The sequence below is a fragment of the Crocuta crocuta genome, unplaced genomic scaffold, assembly GCF_008692635.1.
Source record: "Crocuta crocuta isolate KB4526 unplaced genomic scaffold, BGI_CrCroc_1.0 scaffold218, whole genome shotgun sequence".
Lineage (NCBI taxonomy): Eukaryota > Metazoa > Chordata > Mammalia > Carnivora > Hyaenidae > Crocuta > Crocuta crocuta.
The window spans coordinates 520,614-531,292 of record NW_027533170.1 but is presented as its reverse complement, the minus strand read 5'-3'; the positions used below and the strand labels follow the sequence as shown (position 1 = coordinate 531,292).

At 39.1% G+C, this 10,679-nt stretch overlaps 1 long non-coding RNA gene across 1 annotated transcript in view; it reads left to right on the top strand.

Moving 5' to 3' along the window:
* LOC144216908 (uncharacterized) overlaps nucleotides 1-10,174 on the top strand; it is a 62,588-nt gene extending 52,414 nt beyond the window's left edge. The window contains exon 3 of the long non-coding RNA XR_013330789.1: nucleotides 9,895-10,174. This is a non-coding gene — a long non-coding RNA (uncharacterized LOC144216908). The remainder of the gene's footprint in view (nucleotides 1-9,894) is intronic.
* Nucleotides 10,175-10,679: the final 505 nt, after the last annotated feature.

Below are 10,679 nucleotides of genomic sequence, written 5' to 3'. Positions count from 1 at the left end.
GCGGGGGGGGGCGGAGAGAGAATCCCAGGCAGGCTCCGAGCCGACAGCGCTGAACATGATGCAGGGCTCAAACTCATGAAACCATGAGATCATGACCTGAGCTAAAACCAAGAGTAGGATGTTTAACTGACTAAGCCACCCAGGCACCCCATTGAAAACATTAAAAAAATTTTTTTAATGGCTATTTATTTTGAGAGAGAGGGACAGAGAGAGCAAGTGGGGGAGAGGCAGAGAGAGAGAGAGAGACAGAATCCAAAGCAGGCTCCAGGCTCTGAGCTGTCCGCACAGAACCNCATGAGCTGTGATATCTTAATGTGAGCTGAAGTCAGATGCTCAACTGACTGAGCCATGCAGGTGCTCCTCTTTACACTTTTCTCTTACAGTTTGCCTAATGGGATTCCCTATACTGTCCTGCTCCTGGCTTCATTCTGTTCCTGAGTCCGCCACGTTGTCTGTGGCAACACTATTAATCTAACAGTCACAGAGCCTTTCCACTGTGTAGCAGCATCTATCCTCAGATGGAATCATGAGGGTGGCCTGAGCTATCACTTGCCTGTGATACTCGTCCATTTTATTTGTGACCAAAAAATAGATTTAAATCAACATTGCTTTTATTTTATGTTTAAATGTTTGTTTACCTTTATCCAAGTATACAAGTATCTATTTTTTTAAGAAAACAGTGTTATAGCCAGCAGCAATGGTGTACATAAAACTGCAGCCATCTGTTATTTCTTTCATTAAAATATCCCAAGATTAGGGGTGCCTGGGTGGCTCATGAAGCTCCTACTGTCAGGGCTACCTGCATGCACATTTACATTAAGCAGAGCAGTCCTTTCTGCAGACTCTAGGAAACTGGTGGAGAAGAGAACACTTTCCAGACATTAAAAGTGAAATCAAATTGAATCAGCTTTTCCAGCAGTATGGATGTTTACATTGGACTTCATGTGACTTTCACTGTTTGTCTGTGTGTGGCTTTTCTCATGTAGTTTTTTCCATTGGCTAATGTGTGATTATACATTGATGCATTCATTTTGTAAAACTTCATATTAGTACACTGCTAGAAGATTGCCTCTCCCAAAGGAAGCATCCATTATCTATCTTCCCAACTGTTTTTAAGCAAGGAGCTCCTGCAGGGGCTTTCTGTACATGAACAAACAGAAGGTTATTGTTTAGGTGCACCAGGTATGTTGTGCCATCTTGACCTTATGCCACTTGGGAGGTGCCGCAGTTAGACAGTGGAGCAATACCAGCCTCCAGTTTGTCCAAAACGTTGTATTGTACTGTCTTGTATCCTATTATTTTTTAAAGTTTATTTATTTATTTTGAGAGAAACAGAGACAGGATGAGTGGGGAAGGGGCAGAGAGAGNGCGGGGGGGGGCGGAGAGAGAATCCCAGGCAGGCTCCGAGCCGACAGCGCTGAACATGATGCAGGGCTCAAACTCATGAAACCATGAGATCATGACCTGAGCTAAAACCAAGAGTAGGATGTTTAACTGACTAAGCCACCCAGGCACCCCATTGAAAACATTAAAAAAATTTTTTTAATGGCTATTTATTTTGAGAGAGAGGGACAGAGAGAGCAAGTGGGGGAGAGGCAGAGAGAGAGAGAGAGACAGAATCCAAAGCAGGCTCCAGGCTCTGAGCTGTCCGCACAGAACCCAATGTAGGGCCTAAACTCATGAACCATGAGATCATGACCGAAGCCAAAGTCAGACATTCAGCCGACTGAGCCACCCAGCCACCACCCCTACCCTGTCCAAAACATTTTAAAGGCAAATATATATATATATATAGAAGTAGTTATTAAAAACTGGCTAACTCCACTAGTGCCCCAAAACATAATGTAATGTTTGTATTCCACCAAGGATCTGTGATTAGGCAAACTTCTGAACTGACATTTGATATTCTTCTTGTCACTTCCTTTTGAGCCACATTACTGCCTCTCATGTGAGTGATAATGAAAAGAACCTCAAGTGGCTCTTTTCATTACATCCATTAATGGTTGAAATCTCAAGCTGATTGAGTTATTTGAAATTTCTAGGATTGGTATTGTTGAACATATATATTTGTTTGATCACTATACCTTTTGAAGTTTTCTTTGGTGGACATGGGTGTTGGTCTCCTTAAATTCTTGATATAGGCAATGTCCGATGTCTTAAGAAGTGTCACCCAATTTGCATGGCAGACATTATTTCCACACGCGTCTTAGAAAATCTGTAATCTCAAAAAAGAAGTGGTGGTGCCAGAGTGGTTCAGTAGGTTGGACATCTGACTCTTGATTTCCACTCAAGTCATGGTCCCAACGTTGAGATCAAACACCATGTGAGGCTCTTCTAAATAACACTGACAGCATGAGAGCCTGCTTGGGATTCTCTATCTCTCTATCATGGGTATGTGTGTGCTTGCTCTCTAAGATAAAAGAATAAAAGAAAAGTAAAAAAGGAAGGAAGAAGGAAGGAAAGAAAGAAACAAAGGAAAGAGAAAGAAAGAAAAGGAAGGAAGGAGAGAAGGAAAGAAGAAAGGAAGAAGTCTGTAATCTCTGTGACTGAGGCATTGTCCTTCTGGCATATGGACCTGTTCTGATTTTTAAGAAGATGACTATTTCTATCACTTTATTTTTATAGAACCATTTAATTACAGATGAATGGGGTTCCTACAACACACTTTTTCAGAGAGAACAGTGTGAATTTTTAGTGTGCCTTCAGCTTACTAAGAACTTACAAATGTTACAGTTACAGTACAGTCACCCTGCAGTTATCATAACTACTCCTTTAAAAACTATTCATAGTATTAAAATTACTTTTATGAGTAATATGTAATATCTCATTTTAGAAATCTGTATTGAGTAAAGCCCATTTGCCAAATCCAGGTTTCATTCAGAAAAATTTTCTTTTGAAGAAATAAATGTTTAAATTAAATTTATCCCCACTGCATTCACAAATATAGGAGAAAGTTCATCAATATGAACAACCTCTAACGATAATAACTTAATAAAAAAATGAAGACCAAGTACTGATTTGTGCTTTCTCCTTTGTTTTGTCTCTTACTGGTTTTTTATCCTGAGTTCTGTTCTGGTAGTAAGTAGTGGTGATGCTTCAGAAATGTTCTTCAGTTAAAATATGACCTGTGAGTACAAAACACACATATTTTTTTTTCTTTGACTGAATAGATTTTGATTGAAAAATAGCATAATAAATACAGGCCCACCATTCATATTTGTAAGACCTGCTGCAGTAATACAAATCCAGGTCCACATTTCACATATCTAATTATTTAAAAGTTAAAAAAGATCCAGAAAAAAACTGCTAAATAAAAAACGTTATACCCTTCTCCCTCAACCAAAATATCACTGTATTGACAAGGTAAAAACTATGTGTAAAGCCCTAGGTTTTTTATGACTTCAACTTAGTAAAATGTAAGAGGACTCTACTTAATTATTATCTCACATATCAATGTTTCAGTCATATTAATAGTAAAATATTAACATATAAAAGTTATACATTACAATATGTAATATGCATATTATAAACTATGATATGCTATATATTTCATATAAAATTTATTTTCCTTTTCTTGATTGGAGATCACCATTTGTTATGCTGAGACCTAATTATTACTTCTGTAGTACACTTTGTCTTTTCCAATAGCGGTCCTGGAATTTCTCAGTCCAAAGCTCTTTTGATCANTTGTGGGGAGGAGAGTGACAGTGCTCCAGTCCCTTCTTGAAGCAAGCGCTGCTCCTCACTTTTTTGAGCGTGTAAATCCCCGTACCGGGGGCACAGCTGAAGTTGGTTGCACTCTTCAGCCCAGGCCCGTTCCAATCTCCAAATCCCCCTCCGCGCGCCCCGCTGAAATTGCTTCCCAGGCAACCCCCTCGGGCAATTCCAGGCCCCCTGTGGAGCTCGGGGGTGGAGTCAGAATTGCTGCTTCCTTCTCTGGGTCGGGGGCTTGCCTGCCGGGTGCGCGTAGCCTGAGCCCGTTGGAGTGAGGAAAACTGGGTCCCTCTATGGCTTGTCACCCGAAACACGAATTCACAGGCTAATTTCCCAGTTTTTAGTTCTTTGCCTTCCCTCTCGAGTTCCAGCCAGCCAGGGGCGCGGATGCCCGGTGACTGCGCGGCTCTTTCAGGGGCCCCAGCTGCCCGGGAGCTACAATGGTGGCAGGCGCGCCACCACTCTGAAGTCCAGCCTCCAGGAGCCAGCACAAAGAAGCAGTTTGTGTGCTCAGCCCCCTCCAGGACCAGTTGGCGCGAGGGGACCTGGTGTGCAGGTATTTGGCAAGTACGGTCTTTCTATGCACCGAGGGGAGGTTTTTCTCCCCCGAGCGGAGGTTTTTCTGTTTCGGACTCTCTCCTTTTCCCCTCTCACTCCCCGTAGAGGGTAGAGGGGGATCGTCTCCCACCCTGGAGTCTCCGATCCCGGCCCGATTTTATCTTCCCCGGTTCGCACTCACGTTAGAAGGCTCTCTCAGTGGATTCTGCGTCCTTTGTCTCCCAATCTCTCAGGTTTTGTAAGGTTTCCAATGGCTTCAGATCTTTTCTGTGTGATGTATGGGCGCGAGTGCAAGTACGGAGCTCCTTACTTCTCCGCCATCTTGCCCTCTCTCACCAGAATTCTTTTATAGTTCAAGAGGGGTTAGAATGTTCCAGTTTCAAGACTATAAAAATCCTTGCTTTTGAACTCTGTTCTAGAAGCTTGTCTCCAGAGGTACTTGTTTCTCGTAATTGCTGAGTAATTTCAGAGTTCTTAATAGATACACAGAACAAAGTGTTCTTATGTTTTAAAGGAAATACATTTATTTGTATTATCTTCAAGTGATCTGCAATTTGTTTTGATTTTCCCTTTAACTCATGAGTTATTTAGAAGAGCCTTTATTTCCAACCAGTTAATTTTCAAATAGTTAATAGAAGCAAAGGCTAGGGGAAGGGTGAGTATAAAAGAGGTCGAGAGACACCACGGTCTCTACTGTCAGAAGAGCAGAATCCATTGTCTGTAAACCACATGATGTGTTGGAAATTTTGCTCATCAGAGCTCCCCAGTGCCCAGCAGGATCTGGTGGTCTCCTGGGAGACTTCCAGAGAAGAGGCACCTGGATGGCTCAGTCGGTTAAGTGTCACTTTGGCTCAGGTCTTGATTTCACACTTTGTGAGTTTGAGGCTTCTGTAAGGCTCTGTGCTGACAGCTCAGAGCCTGGAACCTGGTCCAATTCTGTGTCTCCCCCTCTCTGCCCTTCCTTGCTCCCACTCTGCCTGCCTCTCTCTCTCTCTCTCTCTCTCTCTCTCAGTCAGAAATAAATAAACATTAAATAAAAAAAAAAGTAGATGCCTCCCAGAGGACTAAATGCAGGAGGTAGACAAATGCTTTAATTCTCTACGCACATGAGGCGTCCTCTGTCATACACAGTCTGGGAACTTATGTGCAACCACAGAGTCTCTGGTCTTAGCTTCAGAATTCCACATTTTGTGTTCCTCCAGCTCAGTGGACTAGGAAGTCTGGTACCCATGCTTGGGAGAATTTGCATCTTTGCATCTGCAAGTATTGTCTTCAAAGTTAGCATAAAGATTATTTTAGTTTTGTGGGACTGCACTGTAGAATGGGATAGGGAAAGGAAATCAACAGCAGTGTGTGCTCAGAGTGCTATATAAAGTGTCAGTTGAAATACATGGATGTCTACTTGAAGAACACATGTAGCTAAGTTACACAATAGTACAAATTTTGTTCTAAAATGAGTCTGATAGACAAAAACAAAATAGCATGTTAGCAGGCTTACCATTGAAAATTCCTTGGGAGAGCACTATGTTGGAGATACAAAGACTTTAACAACTCCAACAAAGCCTGTAATTTCTTTACCATGGTGTCAGATTGGTGTTTTTGTTTGTTTTGATCAAAAATATGTTGAAGTCATTTGGCTGCTACATGGAGATATCTTGTAAAGATGCTGTACATGTTATACTTTCACACACTGAGATTAAATCAAACCATTACACTAAAACCAGTAAGAAGTTCATGTTGAGGTGTACAATGGGATGAAGAGTCACATGAGAAACAGCAAATCTCCTTGTTTAAAATTTTTGTCACAGGGGCGCCTGGGTGGCTTAGTCGGTTGAGCGTCTGACTTTCGCTTAGGTCATGATCTCGCGGTTCGTGGGTTCGAGCCCCGCGTCGGGCTCTGTGCTGACTGCCAGCTCAGAGCCTGGAGCCTGTTTCAGAGTCTGTGATTCCCTCTCTCTCTGACCCTCCCCTGCTCACGCTGTCTCTCTCTCTCTCTCTCCTAGAAATAAATAAAAAATATTTTTAAAAAAATTTTTTGTCACTATTTATTTTTGAGACAGTGCGAATGGGGCAGGGACAGAGAGAGAGAGGGAGACAAAGAATCCGAAGCAGGCTCCAGGCTCTGAGCTGTCAGCACACAGCCCAATGTGGGGTTCGAACTCATGAATTATAAAATCATTATATGAGCCAAAGTTAGACACTTAACTGACTGAGCCACCCAGGTGTCCCGAGAAACAGCAAGTCCTTCCTCCTGTCTCGTTCTTAAGCTTATGCAACTAGTGAAAAGTTGTTTTAACTATTAAAATTGGTATTTTCCTTACAGAGTTCAATTAGTACAAGTGAAATGTATGTTCAGCTTGGTGTAACTTTGTTTCCTGTGTTTCAAAGAAGGGATTTTTAACAATTCTGTCAACTTACATGTGACAGAAGACACACCAGTGTTGTGGTATATATCATGAGGTACACTGCATTTTTATGTATTGGTATAAATAACTAAATAAATATTTAGTTATTTCTGATATTTTGGGAAAACCTGAACCAGATTTATGCCTATTTATTGTAATTGTTGTTTTCTTCTTAAAAAAGAAAATCAGTATATATAAAATATGTGAATTTTTATTCTTATAATTAACTGAGTGCCATGAGATTTACTTTAATCTCAGTAATTCATTTACACTTTAGTTAGTTTATCTAAGTGGATCTGCTATTTGACTTTGGAACCCATCCATAGAGCTTATGCTTAACATTTTAAGAAAGCAGTTAGTGCCAAACTCAAGCAAGAGGAAGTTGTGACTCAGATTACTACCAGATGTGGAGTAGCAAAAATATCTTTTAGATAACACGTGTGTGTATGTATATCTGTGATCTTAAAATTAAAAACCATAATTTAAATTCTTTTTCCAACTTCACCATGCACTATTCTCATAGTTATAATTTTTGAGAAGAGACTGAACCTTAATTGTAGAGTGCCAGTATATTCCATGCTAAATGTGTCTTTTGTAAATGCATTTATGCCTTAAGTGGATTTGCTTGTATAATATAATGAGTTTCAGTGATAACTCATGATGGAATATTAATGCTGCTAGTAAAGATGCAAAGCTCTTGGACATAGTGAAATCTAGAATAAAACACAACTGGCAGAATGATCAGGGCAAAATAATGTGCTTTGAAAGAAATGAGTATTTATTAACAACTATGAAGCTAAGTATTTAAAAGTTGACATTGAAAGCAGCAAGCATCCTTAAGTCTCTTACTATAAAGGAAAACGAGGGATCATTATCACTCTGAATACCAAAACCAAAATAGCACAAATTAGAAATCTCTGCTGATTCTGAAAATGTAATTATATGATAAATATTTTATGTTATTGTATTATTTTATTTTGTTTTTATTTATTTATTCTTTTTATATATGCTTAAATGAATCTGAGTAACCTCACCTTCTATTTTATCTGTGGAGAAATTGTGGGCCAGCAAGATGGACTTTTCTGAGGTTAAATAACCAGTTGCTGACAGAGCAAAGTTTAAAATCCAGATAACTTTTTTTAAATTATTTTTTTAATGTTTGTTTATTAGAGAGAGAGAGAAAGAGAGAGAGAGCGAGCGAGCATGGGCAGAGGAGAGGCAGAGAGAGAGGGAGAAACAGAATCCGAAGCATGTTCCAGGCTCTGAGCGATCAGCACAGAGCCTGATGTGGGGCNTGGCCAAGACCCAAACTGTCTTCTCCTAGGGACAGAAGTCAGTTTTTTTGTTTACTTTATCAATTTTTTTTAATATTTAGCAATTGTATCAGAATATACATTAGAAATAATATAATTTATTTCTATGTAAATTATTTAGTTTTTAATTTTTTGGAGAATACTTGTCACATAATGTTACATAAGTTTCAGGTGTACAAAGTTCAACTTTTCTATATCTTATACTCTACTCACCACTACCAATCTGTTACCATACAATGCTGTCATAATACCATTGAATCTATTCCCTCTGCTGTGCCTTTTATTCCCATTACATATTCCTTCCGTAACTGGAATCCTGTACTACCCACTCCCCTTCACCCATTTTGTTTTGTCCCCCATCCCTCTTGTGTCTGACAACCACCAGTTTGTTTTCTGAATTTATGGGTCTCATCCTGCTTTTTGTTTGTTTATCCATTTGTATTTTTTAGATTCCATATCGGAGTAAGATTATATGATATTTGGTTTGCTCTGTCTGACTTCACTTAGCATTACACCTTCTGGGTCCATTCATGTTGTCACAAATGGCAGGATCTTAACCTTTTTTGAGGCTGCTTAATACTATATTTGTGTGTGTGTGTGTGTGTGTGTGTAATGATGGATGCTTAGCTTTCTTCCATATTGTAGCTATTGTAATAATGTAAATATTGTAATCAATGCTGTTTTAAATTGGTGTTTTTGTTTTCTTTGGGTAAGTAGTAGTGGAATTATTGGATCATATTAAAACTCAGATACCTAATTCCTGTGGGTTTTTTTTTTTTTTTAACTCGGTCAAGTAGAGAGCACTACAAAAGATCGAATAAAAAGTCATCTAGATTTTTTTAATGTTTATTTTTGAGAGAAAGACAGAGAGATAGTGCGAGGGGCAAAGGGGAAGAGACAGAAGGAGACACAAATCTGGAGCAGGCTCCAAGCTCTGAGTGGTTAGCACAGAGTCCTGCACAGAGTTTGAACTCACAAACCAGGAGATCATGTGGGACACTTAACTGACTGAGCCACCCAGGTGCCCCCTTAATACTCATAATGGTATTAGAGGCTACATTTTGGCATTACCTAAGCAGGTGTTCTAACTGGCTCATCCATTTTGGTCTCCTTTCATTTCTTTTTACTCTTTTTAACACTTTGCTAGATTTGTCCAAGTGAGTTCATAATGCTTATTCTGGTATTTACAACTTATTTCTCAAACATATAACTTCTCTCCCAGTAAAAAGAACAACTGGTTTTGTTTTGTTATTTCTGCATCTTGAGGTATATTCTTTATTCTGCCTGGAATTCACCCTAACCAAGATCTCCTTGATGTATATTGTCTGGAATTTGGTTCCATATTGATTATACAATATTGATATTGTAGTGCTTCAGTCCTTTTGCTGTTTTATAACTTCCACAAATTTGTGAGGTCCTCAAATGATGCAACAACAAGAAGGCAGTATAGAATGGGCCTCAGCTAATGTGGTGCAGTTGATTTACTGAAAATTAGATTGCGACTTTTGGTATGAAATATAAAAAAACTATGGTAGAGTGGAAGTGTAGAATGTGAGATGCTTTTCTGAGTGTAATAGAACCTCTTTTCTAAATGAATCCTCAAATTCTCATAAATACCTGTTTTCATATCTCAGGGATTGTGTGGCAATAGTTTCCAGTCAATTTCAAGTAGATTTCAGGTTTCAGGTCAGCACTGTTTTCTACAAATCCCCAGTGCTTTCTGTTCACTCTATAAAGAGATGCATCATATAATTTGGGGGATTTGGTAGCACATGTAGCTGAAGTTTAACACTCAGCAAGTGTTAAAAACTGACCTTGAGCCTTGGGGAGGATATTATTAAAAGATGGAACACGTACCTTTTCTCTGTACCAACTCTGAAGCTAGTGCCTTAATGTTTCCCTAGGGTGTCTTGGACTTAACATCTGCTGTGAAAGATGGTGCATTGGAAGTGCAGCCTGGCATCTTCTGCACCATCTCCAGAGGCCCTGCAGGCTGCCATCGAATAGTCATCCAAGTGTTAGTCTTGAACATAAATGTACACCAGCCCCGAAGTCTGAGATGGATTGAAGCTAAGCAGTTCATGAAAAATGCTCTCCATTGTTCTTTTGACATCTGAGCTCTTCCCCCATGTTTTTTGTTTTATTTCTTCTTCTCAAATATTATTAGCAGGACAATATGCTAGATTGGTCCTAGTAAAGTTTATTTAAAATATAGAAAATAAACTTAGAATTTTATAATTTTTAGGTATCTCCAGTATGATTTTATAAGTCAAGAACAACTATCATGAAATTTGCTCACCATTTTGGATATAATTTCCTAGACTGACATGTTGTAATCATCCTTGGAGGAGATGCTTGATAAGATACTAAAATAGTCTGGAACAAAAAATTAACCTGGAAGCACATTTTCCTCTCATGCCTGTGCCACATAAACTGGAGTGTTACTATGCCATTTACATTTTTGTATTCATTGAAGTTCCTCAGGTTACACATGGAAGAGAAAGTGAATATTTGCTAAAGGAGTAAATGAAAAGATTTCCCCATCCCTTTTGCTGGAAAACATCTATATTGGAAAACTAGACTTTACTAATATTTTGATCATTTTGATGATGAGCAGGAAAATAATATTTTATTTTTTTATTTTTTTAAATGTTTTTTTTTTTTTATTTATTTATAGGAGAGAGAGAGA